This window comes from Ursus maritimus (assembly GCF_017311325.1).
Source record: "Ursus maritimus isolate PB19 chromosome X unlocalized genomic scaffold, ASM1731132v1 scaffold_X1, whole genome shotgun sequence".
Lineage (NCBI taxonomy): Eukaryota > Metazoa > Chordata > Mammalia > Carnivora > Ursidae > Ursus > Ursus maritimus.
In genome coordinates, this window is record NW_024423319.1 from 32,221,821 (window position 1) to 32,242,431 (window position 20,611).

At 38.8% G+C, this 20,611-nt stretch overlaps 1 long non-coding RNA gene across 1 annotated transcript in view; it reads left to right on the forward strand.

Annotated features, from left to right (window-relative positions):
- The window catches only part of LOC103677710, a 330,990-nt gene extending 312,446 nt beyond the window's left edge, over positions 1 to 18,544 (forward strand). The window contains exons 5-6 of the long non-coding RNA XR_572499.2: positions 7,002 to 7,090; positions 17,912 to 18,544. This is a non-coding gene — a long non-coding RNA (uncharacterized LOC103677710). The remainder of the gene's footprint in view (positions 1 to 7,001; positions 7,091 to 17,911) is intronic.
- The last annotated feature ends 2,067 nt before the right edge of the window (positions 18,545 to 20,611 follow it).

A 20,611-nucleotide genomic window follows, 5' to 3' on the forward strand; every position in this document is an offset into this window, starting at 1 on the left:
ATATTTATATAAATATATATAATATATAAATATCATATAATATATATAATATATAAATAAATATATACTTATATAAATATGCTATATATATATATAAAAGTGTCTATTTTGTCCAGTATGAGTATTGCTACCCTGGCTTTCTTCTCATACCCATTTGCATGAAAAATATTTTTCCATTACCTCACTTTCAATCTGCAGGTGTCTTTAGGTCTGGAGTGAGTCTCTTGTAGGCAGCAAATAGCCGGGTTTTTTTTTTTTTTTCCATTCCATCACCCTATGTCTTTTGGAATGATTAGTACCTTTCTATGCAATGTCCTGATTGATAGGTATGTATTTAATGCTATTTTGCTACTTGGGGTTGTGTTTTTAGTTCTTCTCTAATCCTTCTCTTGCTCTGTTCTCTCACACGTTGCTGGCTTTGTTTAGTGATATACATGGATTCCAGTTTCTTTATCTTTTGCATATCCATTCCTGGGTTTTGATTTGTGTTTGCCCTTGTAGTTGTAAACGTCATCTGCAGTCGCAGTCTGTATTAAGTTCCTAGTTGATCATGTTTGAACCCATTCTTTACTCCTCCTTTCAGCCCCGTGTTTTAGGTATATGATATCATACTTTATATCCTTTTGTTTTGTGAGTCCCTCGACTGACTTTTATAGATATACTTATTTTTACCTGCTTTTGTTCTTTCTAGTTTTCTTACAGCCTTTCCTGTCCATTCAGGGTCCCCTTTAGCATTTTTTGTAGGGCTGGTTTAGTGATGATAAATTCCTTTACCTTTTGTTTATTTCTCCTTATATTCTGAGCGACAGCCTTTCTGGATGGAGTATTCTTGGCTCTAGATTTTTTTCCTCTCAGCACTTCAAATGTATCATGTCAGTCTCTTCTGGCCTACACCATTTCTGCTAAAATATCAGCAGATAGCCTTATGGGGTTTCCCTTGTATGTAACTATTTTCTCTTGCTGCTTTTCAAATTCCCTCTGCATCACTACTTTTTGCCATTTTAATTACTACGTGTCTTTGTATGTGGACCATCATGGCTTGATTTTATTGAGAGATCTCTGTGCCTCCTGGATCTGGATATCTACTTCCTTCTCCTGGTGAGTGAAGTTTTCTGCTATTATGTCTTCAAATAAATTTTCTGCCCCCTTTCTGTCTCTTCCTCTTCTGAGAGCCCTATAATGTGAATATGATTTTGCTTGATGGTGTTCCTGAGTTCCCTACATCTATTCTCATTCTGCATAAATTTTTCCCTCACCTGTTCAGCTCGATTACTTTACGTTATTCTGTCCTCCCGGTCACTAATTTGTTTTGCATCCTCTAGCCTGCTAGTCATTCTATCTAGTGTATTTTTTAATTACACTTATTGTGTTCTTCATCTGATTGGTTCTTTTTTATATCTTTGTTAAGGGGCTTACAGCTGTCCTCCACTCTTTTTCTCAAGTCCAGTGAGTATCTTTATGATAAGTACTTTAAATTCTCGATCAGGCATATTAGTTATATCTGGTTAGCTTAGGTCTCTTGCTACGGTTTTGTCCTATTCTTTCATTTGGGACATATTCCTGTGTCTCCTCATTTTGTCTAACACTGTGTCTGGTTTTTTGTGTTAGAAAAGTCAACTACATCTCCTGCACTTGAAAGTAATGGCCTTATGAAAAGAAGTCCTGTAGTGTACCCAATATGGTACATAACATAAAGGAACTAATCGATAGTAATACAATAATTATAGGGGACTTTATCACCCCACTTACATCAATGGGCTGATCATCCAAACGGAAAGTCAATAAAGAAACAGTTGGGGGCGCCTGGGTGGCACAGCGGTTAAGTGTCTGCCTTTGGCTCAGGGCATGATCCCAGCATTGTGGGATCGAACCCCACATCAGGCTCCTCCGCTAGGAGTCTGCTTCTTCCTCTCCCACTCCCCCTGCTTCTGTTCCCTCTCTCGCTGGCTGTCTCTCTCTGTCAAATAAATAAATAAAATCTTTTAAAAAAAGAAAGAAAGAAAGAAACAGTTGGACTAGATCGATTTAACAGATATATTCAGGACATTCCTTCCTAACACAGAAAAATACACATTCTTTTCAACTGCATATTCTCCAGAATAGAGCACATATTAGGCCAGAAAACAAGTATCAAGAAATTTGAAAACCTTGAAGTCCTACCATGCATGTTTTCTGGCCACAGTCCTGTGAAAGTCAAAATCAACCACAAGAAAAAAGTCTGGAGAGAGCACGAATACGTGGAGGTTTAATAATATGCTACTAAACAATGGATGTGTTAACCCAAGAAATCAAACAAGAAATTTAAAGATACACGGAGAAAAATAAAAATGAAAACACAATGGTCCAAAATCTTCAGGATGCCGCAAAAGCAGTTCAAAGAGGGAAGTTTATAGCAACACAGGCCTCCCTCAAGATAAAAGAAAAATCTCAAACAACCTAAACTTACACGTAAAGGAGCTAGGAAAAGAACAACAAACAAAACCCAAAACTAGCGGAAGGAAGGAAATAATAAAGATTAGAGCAGAAATAAATGACCTAGAAACTAAAAAATCAGGGGTGCCTGGCTGGCTCAGTTTGCAGAGCATGCTACTCTATCTCAGAGCTGGGGGTTCAAGCCCCGTGTTGGGTGTAGAGATTACTTAAATTAAAAAAAGAGAGAGAGAAACTAAAAAAAATATTGGAACACATCAATCAAACCAAGAGCTGGTTCACTGAAAAGACCAAGAAAATTGATAGATCTCTAGGTAGACTCATAAAAAGAGAGAGAGAGAGAGAGAGGACTCAAACGAAATCACAAATGAAAGAGGAAAAATAACAACCAACACCACAAAAATACAAACAATTGTACAAGAATATTATGAAAAGTTATATGGCAAAAATTGGACACCCTTGAATGGATAAATTCCTAGAGACACGTAAATTACCAAGACTGAAGTGGGAAGAAGTAGAAAATTTGAACGGACCGATTACCAGCTATGAAATTAGATCAGTAAAACAAAAACAAAAGAAAAACCTCCCAACGATCAAAGTCCAGGACCAGACAGCTTCACAGGTGAATTTTTACCACACATTTAAAGAAGAGTTAATACATATTTTTCTCAAACCTTCCTAAGCAATAGAAGAGGAAGGAAAATTTCCAAATTAATTTAATGAGGCCATCATTACCCTGATACCAAAACCAGATAAAGACACCACACACAAAAAAGGAGAACTACAGGCCAATATCTCTGATGAACGTAGATGTAAAACTCCTCAGAAAAATACTAACAAAACGAATCTAACGATACATTAAAAAATCATTCACCATGATCAAGTGAGATTTATTCTAGGCATGCAAGTGTGGTTCTATATTCAGAAATCAATCAGTATGATGCATCACATCAACAAGAGAAAGGATAAAAACCCTTACCAGAGCGGGCTTAGAGGAAACATTGTGCATCATCATTAAGGCCGGATATCAAAGACCCACATCTAGTATCATCCTCAAAGGGGAAAAAAAACGAGAGCTTTTCTGCCAAGTTCAAGAATAAGATAGATATGTCCACTCTCACCATTTGTATTCAACATAGTACTGGAAGTCCTAGCCACAGCAATCAGATAACAAAAAGAAATAAAAGGCCTCCAAATTGGTAAGGAAGAAGTGAAACCTTCATTATCTGCATCTAGAGAGCCCTTAAGAGTCCACTGAAAGACTAATAGAACTGGTGAGTGAATTCAGTAAAGCCACAGGATAGAAAATCAATGTACAGAAATTCATTGCATTTCTATACACTAATAATATAGCAGCAGAAAGTGAATTTAAGGAAAAGTATCCCATTTCAGTTGTACCAAAGATAATAAGATATCTAGGAATGAACCTAACCAACGAGGTGAAAGACCTGTACTCTGAAAACCCTAAAACACTGATGAAAGTAACTGAAGATGACACAAAGAAATGGAAAGACATTCCATGCTCATGCATTGCAACACCAAATATTTTTAAATGTTATACTAACCAAGCAATCGACAGATTTAATGCACTCCCTATCAAAAAATCAACAGCATTTTTCACAGAACTAGAACCAAAAAATCCTAAAGTTTGTGTGAAATCACAAAGACCCTGAAAAGCCAAAGGAGTCCGATAAAGAAGAATAGAACTGTAGGTCTTACAATTCCAGACTTCAAGTTATATTACAGAGCTATACTAATCAACACCGTATGGTGCTTGGCAGTAAAATAGACACAGAGATCAATGGAACAGAATAGATAGCCCAGAAATAAACCAATGATCATATGGTCAATTAAGCTTCAACAAAGGAGGCAAGAATAGGAAATGAAAAAAAGACAGTCTCTTCAACAAACAGTGTTGCGAAACCTGGACAGCAACATGCAAAAGAGTGAACCGGACCACTTTCTTACACCATTCACAAAAACAAACTCAAAATGGATTAAGGACCTAAATGTGAGACCTGAAACCACAAAAATCCTAGAAGAGAACACAGGCAGTAATTTCTCTGACATCTGACATAGTGATATTTTTCTAGATATGTCTCCTGTGGCAAGGGAAACAAAAGCAAAAATAAACTGTTGGGACTACATCAAAATAAAAAGCTTCTGCACGGTAAAGGAAACAACCAAGAAAACCACAAGACAACCAAATGAATAGGAGAAGATATTTACAAATGATACATCTGATAAAAGGTTAGTATCCAAAATATATGAAGAACTAATACATTTCAACACATACAAATACATAACCCAATTTAAAAAATGGGCAAAAGACCTGAACAGACATTAGGACATACCGATGGCCAACAGACACATGAAAAGATGCTCAACATCACTCGTCATTAGGGAAATGTAAATCAAAACCACAATGACATACCACCGCACACCTGTTAGAATGGCTAAAATAAAAAACTCAAACAACAAGTGTTGGCGAGGATGTGGGGAAAAAGGTATCTTTGTGAGCTACTGGTGGAAAGCGGACTGGTTCAGCCACTGTGGAAGAGGATGGAGGTTCCCCAAAAAGTTAAAGATAGAACTACCTTAACGATCCAGGCATTTCAGTACTGGGTGTTTATCCAAAGAATACAAAAACACTAAAGATACACATGCACACCTATATGTTTATTGCAGCAGTATTCACCATAGTCAACATATGGTAGCAGCCCCAGTGTCCATCAATAGATGAATGGATGAAGAAATGGTATGTGTCACACATATATACACACCATGGAATATTATGCAGCCATTACAAAGAATGAAAATTTGCCATTTGCAGTGACTTGGATGGATCTAGAGAGTATAATGCTAAGCAAAAGAAGTTAGTTAGAAAAAGACAAATACCATGATTTCACTCATATGTGGAACTGAAGTAACAAAAGGGAAAAATGGGCAAAGAAAAAGGCAAACCTGAGAAATAGATTTTTAACCATAGAGAACAGAGGGTTACTAGAGGGGAAGTGAGTGGGGGATGGGTGAAATAGGTGAAGGGGATTAAGTAAACACTTAGATTGATGAGCACTGAGTAATATATGGAACTACTGAATCACTATATTGTACACCTGAAACTAATATTTTAATTCCAGTGCAGGTAGCATACAGTGTCATATTAGTTTGAGGTATACGTAAATAAATTACAACCAAAAAAAGTGTGTGTTTCCAATAAGAGATATAAATGATAATGTTCCATGTCACTGCATCTACAAACATTGTTGAATAGTAATGATCAGTGCACCTGGCTAGCTTCATCTGTGGAGCATATATCTTAATCTTGGGGTTTTGAGTTCGAGCCCCATGTTGGGGTTAGAGATTACTTTAAAAAAATAATGATTATAAATAATGAAATTATGTATATTTTGAATTCTGAAAAACATACATGTTGATCAGTTTTTCAACCAAATTCTTTGTTTTATAATTGTCCATGAATTCACAATGTATATGAAGATAAAACATAGAAATAATAGGGGCGCCTGGGTGGCACAGTGGTTAAGCGTCTGCCTTTGGCTCAGGGCGTGATCCCGGCATTCTGGGATCGAGCCCCACATCAGGCTCCTCCGCTAGGAGTCTGCTTCTTCCTCTCCCACTCCCCCTGCTTATGTTCCCTCTCTCACTGGCTGTCTCTATCTCTGTCAAAAAAATAAATAAAATCTTAAAAAAAAAAAAACAGAAATAATAAACCTCAAACTATTCCAGCTCTTAAGAAATTTTCAAATTAACGAATTATCTTTGTTGCTTGCAAAATGCTTTATTTTAATCTCAAATTGAAATCAAAACTTGACATATAACTTAATATTTGTTTACACTAGCTAAATTATTTGATCGCATTTATATAGCGTGGTGCTTTGTGTAAATGTTTTACACGACAGTTTTTAAACCTGAAAAGAATGCTTGATAATGTTCATCACAATTAATTCATTAATGTATTAACACTTTATTCAGTGTTTCAAATTGTATACAGTTCAATACAGGGAACAATCTGATAACTGTTCAATGTGCGTTTCTACCTTTTAGTACCACTACACAAGGAATTTGTATTCCATTCTGTTGGATTTTATCTTCCATTTATGTGATTTGATCAATGAAAAATAGGTACATGATGTCAAGTTTTCTTATTTTAACTTTTTTTTTTTTAACGAGCAGGTCAATGATTTTCGGGGTTGAGTGGTGTAGTATAGAGAACATAGGGAAATGGTACAAAATGACACTTAAAACCAATGCCTACAGTCATCTTTTTGTGGTTATAACTAAGTATTAATTTGTGTTACTCCCTTTTCTTTAGAAGATAAATCAAAGCCATAAATTTGAATTTGAGATATATACACAATATATACGCAACTTTATGCAAGACTTTCCGTGCGTTACTCTACATTTTAAAATCCTAGAATCTGAATATCTGCGTTGATTTGTCTTTTGACCTCATGGAACAAGAAAAGAACATTCAACTAGGGAAGGTTATACTGATAATGAAGTTCTTAAATTTGAAAATGTCTTCTTCTCCCTTTGTACCCACTACACAGTGTCCTATGTGGATTCATTATGAGAATAATGTCAATCACAGCTTTAACACCTTACTGTGGAAGGAACTAATGAGAAAGCACATTAGAAGGTGAGACTTCATGTTCATTTTGAAATAATTGGTCTTCATTTTTCTTCTTATAGAAGTTTAAATCAGTTTATCATAAATCTGTCTGAACCATTAATTTTGCAGCATTCAGGTAAAGTCCAGGACCTTGTTTATACAAAGTTAATGGGGAGAGGACAGAGTTCATCTAATCTTTAGTGATAAAATCACCCATTCAAGTCCTTAGCATGATCCCTTGCAGTGAGAGCACAGCATGCCTGCATATGGCATTGGTGATTCTTAATAGAAGGTAATTCCAAAAACTCACCCCCTCTAACCATCTGGGTGACCAGTTGTCTCCCAGCTCAGGCTGAAGGGGAGGAGAAAGATCTCCTGGGGCCTGTGGTGCTACGTGATGGCTCATGGCTAGCCTTCTAGCAGCCAGAGGGAGGGCAAAGCCCGGGCTGCCCTGCCCCATGCAAAGTCCTGATGTTGCCTCCCTGGCACTTGCTTAGCTTAGGGACCTTGCTGTTACATGTCTGCCAGAAGCTTTGTTGTCCACTGTCCTCCCTGATCTCAAATGAATTGTTTTCAAATTCAATGATTCTTTCTTTCTGATTGATCAAATCTGCTGTTGACGTTTTGTTTTTATTTTTGTATGTTCTCCATTTTTCACCCTGAGAATTGGTTTGGGTTTTTTGTATGTTTTCTATCTCATTATTGAATTTGTTTTGTTCCTGTGTTTCTGTTGATATCTTTATCCTTGTTCTCTTATAGTTCACGGAGTTTCTTTAAAATCATTATTTTGTATTTGTCAGGCAATTCACAGATGTTTATTTCTTTGGGTTAGTTACTGGAAGCTTATTTTGTTCCTTTGGTGGCATGTTGTTGCCTTGGTTTTTCATACTCCTTATAGTTTTGAGTTGGTATCTTCACATTTGAAGGAACAGTCATCTTTTACTGCCTTTCTGAGACTAACCTGCAGGTGAGCGGGACGTTGCCGCCTGATTTGGGTGCATGGTGGCACAGAGGTAGTGCTGGGTAAAGGGACACATGGGGATGCCAGTTACAGGTGCACGTGGAGATGCCGGTTCAGTGGGGTAGACGTGGAATGACTGCAGGGTTGAACTATAGGCCTACACACAGCACCAATACCAAGACAGGGTTATAGCTGCATAGACAACGGTGATACCAGAGCACAGGCTTGCCCACGGTGGCATCGTGGCCGGGGTTGATCCTTGCTCCAGAAGGATGCTGCAGTGGCTCTGGCTATGGTACAGACTCTGTGTGGGTCCATCAGCATCCACAGTGGCCAAGAGTCTGAGGCTCATCAGTGGTTAGAGGTCGTGAGTTTCTGTGATGGTGACTTAAACTGCTGGGGTCCTTAATGGTGAGGGCTGCTGTTCTCCGTTTGACCCACGGTGGGAAGCCATAGCCAAGGGAATTCTCTTTGCCACCAAGCTGTGTCGGCCTGGGAAGGTGGGGTGACACGGGGAAAATGCTTCCTATACTTCTCTGTGCTTCCTTCTTGGAGTTTGAGATCCACTTTGTTGGTGGAGCCACTTCTTTGTACTTTGGGGCTCCCCTGGAACTATTTCCATCCACGAGTAGTTGTTAAATAGTTGTTTCTGTCGGGCATGAGGTCTGGGAGCCCATAGTTTATCATCCTGCCTCTGTCCCCTGTTGCTCTAATCTTCCGTTGTTAATGTTTTCTAAGGCTAAGTCTGGTTTCTGTGGTAGAACATTAAATCTTATGAAGAAACGTATCCTTATCACTGAGGACACAATTTAAGGGTTTAATTTAAAAATAACTCCTCGTGAGATAAAATTTCTTAATTGAAACAACAAAATTTGCCTGCTGAAAATCAGGGTAGGATCAGAACTGATGTGAAATTACCCACACTTGGGCCACAATTCAAAAATTCAGAATGAGGCCAAGCAAGGGAAGCAGTAAGTTCCTCTTCACAGTATTAGTCAGATATGTTACTGTTCCAGGATCAGAAATGTTTGTTTTTCCTTTATAGAGCACAATAAGTAGTTTATATAATTGTGACAATTCTACAGAGCTAATTCACACCTTTATAAGTCAACGCAAACATTTTAGAGGACAATTTGGCCATCTGTAAAGATTTATAACTCATGTATCGTTTGACCCAATGGAATCTGTCATACAAAGTCTCATAAGCCGGCAAAGAGAGAACTTTCAGTGGCATTGTGTTAGTAGGGAAAAGTTGGCAACAGTATGAAAGTTCATCAGTATCAGACTGGATAAATCAATCATGGTCCAACTATACGAGAGAATACCCTACAGCTATTAAACTGGATTATAACATTTTATTTATACTGCCGTGAAAAGTTACCGAAGATATATTGTTAAGCAGATGTAACACAACAAGCCACGTCATGACAGCAGTCGGGCACATATGTAAGATCTAGAAGATACTACCCATCACCAGCCCATCCCATTCCCCCACCCTCCTCCCCTCTGAAGCCCTCAGTCTGTGATGGGTGGTGGGGAGGGCACGTATTGCATGGTGCACTGGGTGTTATACGCAACTAATGAATCATCGAACTTTACATCAAAAACCAGGGATGTACTGTATGGTGACTAACATAATAAAAAGATATTATTATAAAAAAAAGATCTAGAAGATACACTGAGTTAGGGAGATGGATGTATACAGTTGCTTGTAGATGTATATAGATCTGTCTTGAAAATACAAAGATAGGCTAGAACGAGAACTTTTGGAAAAAGAGCAGACCACGAAAAGGGACTACACTTACTTTCTACTTTGTTGCCTATGGGATACGTTAAAATCAAATTGGCCTGTCTTTAAAATAAACCCAATCCTCCGCATTGTATTTGTGCCATTGTAGCATCAGTGAGAAGAAGGTCAGTGATCAAAAATTGCAGTTGGGTTGATACACATGAGAAGAATGAGATAAACTCTGGGTTTATTCTGAACTTTGTCTATGGAGCCAGAGTTATACACAAAGTCAGGTGAATTGAATACATATATATAACAGGCCACAGAATGTTCTTGACATTCCCAAATGCCACTGATGAGAGCTCTATTTGAAGACTGAAATAGAGATTTACAAAATGCAGCATATTATAAGGCCATTAAACTTTCCCATTTCCATAATAGAATATAAATTATTTCCCACGGAGGCATGTGGAAAGGTGAGCAAAAATCATAAATAACTTCTTAAACTCACAGAAGTGTATATTAATGTTCAAACTCTGCCGGTTTCTAACGTTACTACTGTTAGTGTTCAAAAATGAAAGCAACTATAAATGTTTCTGGCACATTTTGACAATTTTTTCAGTGCATATAGGCATCCTAGAAGACCTTCAAGTATCATGTAGGCTATTCAGCTGACATCCGTAGTCATTTCCGGATATGTTTCTGTTGTTCTAATCTAGAGTCTCCTAGTAATGTTAAAACTTGACCCCCATCTTAGTACTGATGTCATGATCTTTTAATTAAATCCCCTTCACAGAAAAGACTCACTTGCTCAGACATATGTATCCCACGTGAGGCAATCAAAATAATTACGCTCTTGATTTAATGCGGTCTGTGTTCTTCCCGAACGTTTTTGGTGGAAAACGTGTGGAAAGCTAATAAAAAAGAATACGGGTACCCATGGTTAAGTTACACTAAGTATTGAAAGGAAAATGATTTTAAAGGAGGCATAGTAATGAAAGTTATACTTAAGCATGGAGAAGGAAATGCTATTAGTAATGTTCAAAATAACATTTTAAAAACTGACCCTTAACTAATAATTCGGATTTGACAAAATGGATGAGTAGCTATCTTTTGCTTTGCTCCACTTCGGTTGTGGAAGACAGTCTCCAAAATGGCCCCGAAGGCCCCTGCCTTCCGAGATTAATGTCCTCGTGTAATCCTTTCTCCTTGAGTGTGGAGTGGAACCAGCGACTTGCTTCTGACAAAGAAAATACAGTTCAAGTGGTAAACTTCATAGAAAGCCGCTTCCCAAGGTTAACAAAATGACTCTGGCTTCCATCTTTTCTCTCACTCTGTCTCTCTTGGAGCCATTGCTCTGGCGGAACCAGCTACCATATTCTCAGGAGCTCTGTGGAGAGGCCCAAGTAGCATGGAACTGAGATCTCTGGGCAGTGGCCTAAAGAGGAACCTAGGCTTGCTGAACACCACACAAGGGAGCTTCACAGTCGGTCTTTCGAGGTCTGCCAAATGTTGAGTGAGTGAGCTTGAAAGCAATTCCTCCCTCTTTTGAGTGATGTTACCCTCAAGCAGAGGTACCCAGGGAAGTCAGGCCCAGATTACTGAGCCATAGAAACTGTGAGAAAATAAATGCTTGTTGTCTTAAACCACTGAGGTTTGTGGGGCCCCTGGCTGGCTCAGTTCGTAGAGCATGCGACTTTTGATATCAGGGGCTTGAGTTCAAGCCCCACGTTGTGTATAGAGCTTACATTAAAAAAATAAACAATATATCAATCCACTTTTTCCTGAAATCGTGTTTAGTTTGAAGTGGTTTTCTTTAAGATTTTATTTTTAAGTCATCTCTACACCGAACATAGGGCTCAAACTCACAACCCTGAGATCAAGTGTCACATGCTCTTCCAACTGAGCCAGCCAGGAGCCCCTAGTTTGAAGTTTTATAAATCATTTTTTACATATATGAGAAGAGTGCATCACCTGTTTGAAAAATACCCAGAAGTATTACTTTTTTTCTGAGAGCAAAAAGTAATTGAATACAATGTAATCACCCCAATTATTGGTTTTGCTGTATTCACTTTTCTTATAACAAGAATTCCTAAGATAGGACATACTTTAGGGTACATACTCCAACCTGAACTATGGTGGCTGGGTCCTAAATGGAAATGTGCAGACAACTGTATAAACTTTGACTAGGGCCTGCATACATTAAGAACTCAGCAAAGTGCTTGAACATGCATTACCATATTTAATCCTCAGCAAAAAATTAGATTTTTTTTTTTACTTCCATTTAACACTTGAAGAAAGGGAGGTACGTTTGCAATGCATCTAAAAGGAGATTCAAACTCAAGCACTCAAAAGCCAGAACCCAGCTTCTCAACCACAACAGTGTGCCCCTTCTCCTAAGAAACCACGATCAATTCGGGGACTGCATTCTTTACATAGTGTCATGCTCTCTTTGATTACAAAGCAGAGAAATTTCAGATGACAGATGTGCATGTTAACAAGGATAAATATTCACTTGTGATCAACCAGAGATGCCCTGGGAGATAGTATAATTTGAGTAGTTAAGAATGAGGCCTCTCAAGTGGGAGCCCCTGCATGCTGATTTCAACTCCGCCAGTAGTTTGGTGCAATTCAGGTTAAGCACATTGGCCTCCCTTAGATTTATTTCATCTAATGTAAACTGGTGACCATATCAGTCCCTACCGCATAAAGCTGTTGTAAGCATTACGTGAAATAAGACATGGAAGGGTATGGAATAGTTCCTAGATACAATGAGCACTTAATAAATGGAATAGTTCCTAGATACGAGAAGCACTTAATAATTGTAAACTCTTATTATGATGATAATTATTACCTGGCGAAGAGAGCAACATTTAACAGAGTTTTAGGTTCTATACTTTCCAGAGAAAACCAGCCGTCCAAATGAGTGGAGAAAGCAGGCTAAAAGAGAAACACAGTGAAAGCAAATAGCACGTATGGATAGTCTGCAATGCCAAATACTTTTTAAAGATTTGTATATATTTATTTGAGAGAGAGAGCACATGTGTGAGTGGGGGGAGGGGCAGAGGGAGAGGAAGAGAGAGAAGCTCGAGCAGACTCCATGCTGAGCGTGGAGCCCACCGTGTGGGGCTCGATCCCACAACCGTGAGACCCTGACCTGAGCCGAAACCGAGAGTTGGACGCTTAACCGATTACACCGCCCAGGCGCCCCAACAATGCCATATACTCTTTTAGATGCATTGCAAACATACTTTTCTTTAATCTTCACAGCAGGCTTCGTAAATATCATGACTCTTTTACAAATGAGGAAGCTAATTTAACTGAGGAACTTCTCCAAGGCTTAAGAGCTGCCAAGTAACAGAGCACAGCTCTCAGGTACCAGTGGGTATTCAAATCAAAGTACATTTGGCTGTGTCTCTTTCGCGGAGAGAGGCTTTGGGGCTTAAAGGCCAGAGGAAATGAAAAGCTACCATACATTGTGAAGGCACAGCCGGCAATTTAGTTCAATCTAAGTGTTCTTTTGATTCTGTTGGTGTACGTGTTACCTACTGTGTGTCGTGTGCAAACTATGTGCAAAGATGTGTGTGGTCACCAGGCAGGGCTGTACCATTTGTGCCGTGTACATGGTGCCCAGTCAAGGGAGTTGAAGTCCGGTCCACGATCCACTCGCCAAGCCTTGGACCTAAGGTGCATAAATTTCCACAGAAGAAGTGCTTTTTGTATGTCACACGCTAGTGAAATACGAGCTCCCAGAGGCCTTAGGGACAGGTAGTAAGGGAACCGCAACGTGGAAATGTATCTAACTTTGCTGGCTCACCCTGTGAGGTTAATTTCTTAACTATTGCTGTTTACTTAGTATTGACAGGGGGGATCGTGTTTATAAGACTGTTACTCAGAAGAGACTCAGGGCCCATTTCAAGCCTGGGGTGACAAAAGCAAAGTAATGCAGGGTGGCCTCTGATCTTTCACTACAATTTATTTCTTACTCTGTACTGAACAGTTTGGAATGTTGTTTTCTTTAATTTTATCATTCAATTGTTTTTTTTAAGATTTTACTTATCTATTTGAGAGAGAGACAGAGCATGAGCGGGGGTTGGGGCAGAGGGAGAGGGAGAAAGAATCTCCAGCAGACTCCCCGCTGAGCAGGGAGCCCGATGTGGGACTCGATCCCAGGACCCTGAGATCACGACCTGAGCCAAAGTCAGACGCTTAACCGACTGAGCCGCCCAGGCGTCCCTTTACAATTCAGTTTCTTAGTGAATTTACAACAATATAAGGGGGTAACTATTACTCATGGAACATCGGCACAAAACTCTACTGAGGAGTGTTTCATGTAAAACGACCCAGGGGAGAAGATGCATTTCTTCTTTATTAGCTCTGATATATCATGTCCTGCTTATAAGAAATTACTTCCAATTTTTTTATCATAATGTAGTAGTCCCATTTACTCTAAGGAGTTTCCCAGCTGTCGTTATAGCATATTCAAAATAAGCAGAAGCCATAAGAGTTTGAGAAGGTGTGGAACAAAAATTTAGGTAGAAAAGAATCAAATGCTCAGGGCTGGTCAGTTGGTACGCAACAGAAATTCACACTCTCGTAAGGAAATGCAGGATTTCGCTATAAAGTACTTCTTGGGGCACCTGGGTGGCTCAGTCAGTTAAGCATCTGACTCTTGGTTTGGGCTCAGGTCATGATCTCAGGGTCGTGGGATCGAGCCCCTTGTCATGCTCTGCGTAAGTCTACTTGGGAGTCTCTCTCCTTCCCCTTCTGCCCCTGCCCCCACTAGCACACGCGCGCGCACTCTCTCAAATCGATCAATCAAAGTACTTTCATGAGGTAGTGGAAACAGGAATTGAAAACTATTCATCCCGTGTGTTCATCTCTCTACTTTCTTCTGGACTCATGCTTTTTCATCGTTGCTTCTATTTGACCTTTTCATTTTCCTTTCTCTACCGACTGGCTTTACCAGATTATCTCTACACAGGGTATAAGAGAGCTACCCCACAAGTCTCAAGTCTTCTTTCTGTTCCTTAAGGAGATTAAAATCACATTAGACCACACAGATTTGCTTTTTAAGCAGAATAGCCGATTGTGGAAAGAAGATCGTGATCCTTGGTACCTAGTTCCTCATGTACCGGGGCCACGTGCGTACTTTCCTCCTACTACTGTTTCCCTCATTGCAGAGGCATAAAATGAGTCCCTATCTCCCCTATTTGGTAGAGGCCTTTTTTTATCCACTTCTAAATAAATGATGATGTAATCAAAAGGTGGGTATTTTACTGTTTGGCTAACAATTGCATTTCAAGTGAAGAAAAAGAGAAAAGGATTTTCATAGTGAAAGACAGTTGCTCTTTAATAATTTCCCCAGTCCCGGTGATTCTGAAAATTACGTGAAACCTGGAGGAATTGTTAAAACAGAGATTACTGGGCTCTACTTCCAGAGATAGATTCTGGTTTAAGAAGTAAAGGACAAGGCATGAGAATTTTTATTTTCAATAAGTTCCCTGGGGCCACGCTTTTATTTATTTTTTTTAAGATTTTATTTATTTAACAGAGAGAGAGAGAGAGACAGCCAGCGAGAGAGGGAACACAAGCAGGGGGAGTGGGAGAGGAAGAAGCAGGCTCCCAGCAGAGCAGGGAGCCCGATGTGGGGCTCGATCCCAGACCGCTGGGATCACGCCCTGAGCCGAAGGCAGACGCTTAACGACTGAGCCACCCAGGCGCCCCCACACTTTTATTTTTTATCTCTGTGTACATATGTAAACTCTGCACTGCACGTGGGGCTCAAACTCCCGACCCCAAGATCAACAGTCGCAGGCTCTTCCAGTTGAGCCAGCTAAGTGTACCTCCCGGGGCCACACTTTAAAAACCACCGTGTCAACGTATTTGTTGTTATTATGTTTGGCTGAGTGCAAATTGACTTTTAATTATTCTCATACGTAACTTACTCAGAGATGCTCTGCTAGGCTAGAATCAGGCAGGCAGAAGGCAGGAAGGAAAAGGAAATTATCCAGAGCTCAATTGGTTTTGTAAAATATACTTTAAATCCATTCAATAGCTGCTCACATTAGGCTCTCTTACAGTTCCTTTCTGAGCCTCCTAGTATGTATTTCTATTGCTGCATCAAAGGAAAATAAAAAAAAAGGACAAAGCAAACAAAATCTGGCTTGATAAGATATGGTGTTGCTCATAGGGATATTAAAATGCAAAGACCAAACACAGAGGAGATTAAAGAGATAAAATGTTTTGTCTCATAGGTACCATTTTATTAAAAGATTAAGAATTAAATAATTCACCTTCCTTTCAGGAGAAAAATATCTGGTGAGAGACAATAAAGGATTTGAAATAATAAGAAACTAAATTCTACCAAAAATGTTTTAAAGTCATGTGTTCACTGAAAGCCTCCATTTTAAAAAAATCTCTTTCATAAACAAACAATATAGTCTCGTCTCATTGGTGTTAATATGGTCAAGTTCAAAGAGCTGTATCCAAAGATACATGACACCGTGCATTTGTCAAAAGCATTAGAACTTCACAGCAGAAAGGGTGAACTTAATGTCTGTAAATTTGAGGTAAATAATGTAGGAGGTCAGGAGAGCCCAGGGTGGGAGGCAGACCATGATAAAAGTCTCTATATTACATGTGTATGCAACAACCTTACTAAGGGGAGGATAGATGCTGACATAAGTAATTTTGGAAATGAGTGGAGACTAGAAAAGCAAAAGGAACTGTGCATATAAACACTGTAGGCTAGGGGCGTCTGGGTAGCTCGGTCGTTAAGCATCTGCCTTCAGCTCAGGGCGTGATCCCGGCGTTCTGGGATCGAGCCCCACATCAGGCTCCTCCGCTGGGAGCCTGCTTCTTCCTCTCCCACTCCCCCTGCTTGTGTTCCCTCTCTCACTGGCTGTCTCTCTCTCTGTCAAATGAATAAATAAAATCTTTAAACAACAAAAAAAAACACTGTAGGCTAGTTGATAAAACTATTTCCCGTTAAAATATCGGTTAACAATTCTGAGACCGCTATAAGATGTAGACTAGAATTGAGCAGTATAAGTTAATTGATGGAAAATGGTGAGAGCCAGGAGTCTTGTTATTGGAATGGGAGGTTACAGACAAGCAAGGGGAGGAGGCTAGAATGATCATGTGGTAGCCGAGCAGAGTGGGAAACATCACTCTGAACTCACGTTTACATGATAAACATGATAGATGAATATAATATGTATAATAGACTATATAGAGATATAGTGGAAAGATTAAGAGCTGTATGCAAACACAGATTTTTATACTTACATAGATTTCCTTACTCTAACAGCTGCCAAAACGTAGAAGCAATGATACCCCAGTAGCAGTGAGCATAGCCTGCACACGGAATTTGGTTTATAGTATTCTTCTCCAATAAAGGGAATCAAGGTTACTCACAAAAGAGGCTTATTCAAGGATCGGGACAGGTAATATAAAAGACGAGCTAGCAGCATCTTGTAGTGAACAAATTAAGGAAATGTTCAAAGAATCAGAATGTTGGGAGTGCGTCAAAGCAACAGAGAAGACGACCGGAAGAGCTCTCAGTGGCCAAAACTAGTTCAGTTTTTCAAAGTACTAGTAAAGAGGTATAAAAGTATAACCATGAGCCTATTGATATAAATGACTGAATAAATTTAAAAAATGTGATAAATGTGGGAGAAGAGACAAATCTCCCATGAAGAAGAATTCCAAATAATTTATGCAGAAACTATGCCCTCAAGATGGTGGACCACGGTTCTCAGTCTTCAAGCGTGTGCTTCACAGAGTATGGACAACAGAAACAGTAGGAAATGTCCAATGGGAAAAAAACTAATGCTACCTCAGCCAGGTGATCAAGGTGAACATCATCAGTGATAAACCATCTGGATAGCATGTATCTGATGTGATGAGAATGACATTTTACCTCTGGAGTCTTCCTCCCCACAGTTTATAACCCCAATCTAATAGGAAAACTTCAGAAAAATTCCAGTTGAGGGACATTCTACAAAATACCCACAATCCTCAAAATTGTCAAGGTGATCAAAAGCAAGGAAAGTTTGAGAAACTGTCACAGCCATTTTGTTTCTACCTAGGAATAGACTGGCTAAAATTCGTAATCTTTTTTTTTTTCTTTTTTTGCCATTTATCCTCACCTCAGAAACCAAGGCAGTGGTATGGATGGCAGCTTCAGCACTGAAGAAACCAGATGTTTCCAAGGCATTTCTGTTGTTAGATTTGACCAGCTTTGGGTTTATCATGAGAGGTCAACCTGCACACCTGAGGAATAAGAATTGTCTCCTCTTCCTTGGCTGCGCACCACCATGATCACCAAATAAAACAACTACTCAACAAAAAGCTATGGAAAAAATTAACATGGAATGATTTAATAGAGAGTGAAGTCTGAGAAAAATCAGGTAGGGAGGGAACAGTGGGAATTATGACAGGAATTGGTCATAATTGGAGCTAGGCGTGAGACCGAGGAAGGAACTCTGAGGGCAGAGAAACCAAAAGTAAAGACCCAAGAAGGAAATGGGGTCTGGTGATGAAAGAAAGATGGCAGTCATGTTTATAGAGGTGTGAAAAAGGGTGCTAGGTAAGAATAGAGAAGGAGGCAGTTGGGTCAAGTGGTACCTTGTGGGCCAGGGTTCACTTTTTGGATTTGTTGTTACTTTTGGGTTTTTTTCTGTGTTTTGCTTTTTGTGGTTATTTTGATTTATCATTAGTTTTTTGAGGATTTTCAGTACCAGAGGGATGTGACAGGATAAGCTTGATTTGTCTCTTTATAATCTTTTTTTTTGAAGCAATACATACAAATATTCATTACACTGAATAAATCTTCTATGCAAGTTGAAAAGTTAATTCATGGATGTCTGTCCCAAGTGTTTAAGTGTTAATTGTCCTCCAACCTCAATATCATAACTCTGAAAGCTACCTCCTCTCTCTTCCAAAAGAAAAAATTCATTTTAATTGAACCACGTAAAAATATCATAGGTCACATGTGGCCTGTTGGCAAAGATACTTGTCCCTGCCCCTGGACTTCCTTTTGGTACACTCCAACGATTAAACAGCAGAGTGACGTGCAAAACAACTTCCTCTTAATGACCTGTTTCGGTGGAGATATTTCATCTCCATTTGATAACTAGGTTGCCGAATGCCACCAATGTGGGAGAATTCTTAGGGAGACACATTGGTTCCTTTTTAAGTATAATTTCTTATTGAACTATAATTAAAATAAAATTAGCCCCTTTAAAGTGGCCAGTTCAGTGGTTTCGGTTATATTCTCAAAGTGTCCAGCTAAAACCTAATTCTAAAAAATTTTCATCACCCTAAATGAACATCTCTACCCTTTAGACTTCATCCACCAATCCTCTCATCTTCTTTAATCCAGCCCTCAGAAGCCTCGAATCTACTTTGTCTCTAAAGCTTTGTGTAGTCCGAACATTTCATGTAAGTATAATGATATGTTGCCTTTTGTGTCTGTCTTCTTTCACTTAGCACAATGCTTTCTAGGTTTATCCATGCTGTAGCATGAATCAGTACTTTGTTTCTTTTTAGGACTGAAAAATAGTCCATTGTATATCACATTTTCTTTATATATTCATCAACTGATGAACATTTGGTTTGGGTATTATGAATGACGCTGTGGATATAGATTTTCAAATATCTTGGGTATAGACTTAGGAATAGAATTTGCTGGGTTGATAACTCTATCCAATTTTTTAAGTAACTTTCAGACTCTTCCAAATGACTGTAATTCTTATATTTTCACCATCAATGTGAGGGTGTCATTTTCTCTCCATACATTCCAATAATTATTATTATCTGTGTTTTTAATTATAGCCATCTTAGTGAGTGTGGCGTATGGTCTCATTGTGATTTTGATTTGTATTTCCCTAATGAGGAATGATACTAGGTAATTTTATACATTGTGTATGTATCAGCAAGGATTTTTATTATTGCTTTGTGCAGCTGTTTTTTAAGTCAGGTAGGGAAAATGTACAAAAATAGATAAATGTGCTTTTATACATTATATTTCCTATTATGTTACTGTTTGGGGTGTTTTTTGTTTACTTATGAGGACTTAAGTTACTGTCTATGTCCCTACCTTTCAGCCTGAAGAACTCTTTTTAGTATTTCGTGTAGGGCAGATACGCTACCAACAAATTTTCTTAATTTATTTGTATTCCAGCAATCATTTACCCCCTTAGGCAGCCACAATGTTCAACAATTGTCTCTGGTTGCTTTCAACAAATGTTTTCAAGGAAAATGCTGTTCACAACAGGCAATTACTTCTTGTGTTCTTCCTACTCACCCCATATCTTTTCCCTATAACAAAAGATAACAAGAATGACTTTCAAAATAAATCTTTCAACCACGGGGCTGAAACAGCATTTAGAAGAAATGGAACAAAATGGTATATGTGGAATATAATTTAAGTTCAAGAAGCTCAAATATTGATAGCTCATAAACATGAATGAGAGATACTGTTTTTCCTTTGTAATAATGAAAAATCCAAGATATTTTGAAGCCCTTGCTTAGACCATGATGGAAAATAAGTGTCCCCGCCTTTCATTAATAATAATACTACATGTGCTTTCAAATCCTTACTTTCCAACATGTATAATTATCTTCTGCCACCCAGAAAAGAAGCGCCTGCCTGGAAGTAGGTTTTTGTTTTTTCAAGCTTAATTTTCCAGAAGGTACAACCTGAGGGCAATCAAGAATATGTAAGAAATACTTGTATTTATATGGAAGCTTGGCATCCAGAGTTTATCCGAAGCAAACTACAGACAGCTGTAATAGTCTACTAAAGCTCTGTAAACACATCTTCCAGACATTGGGGAATGAAGATAACTTC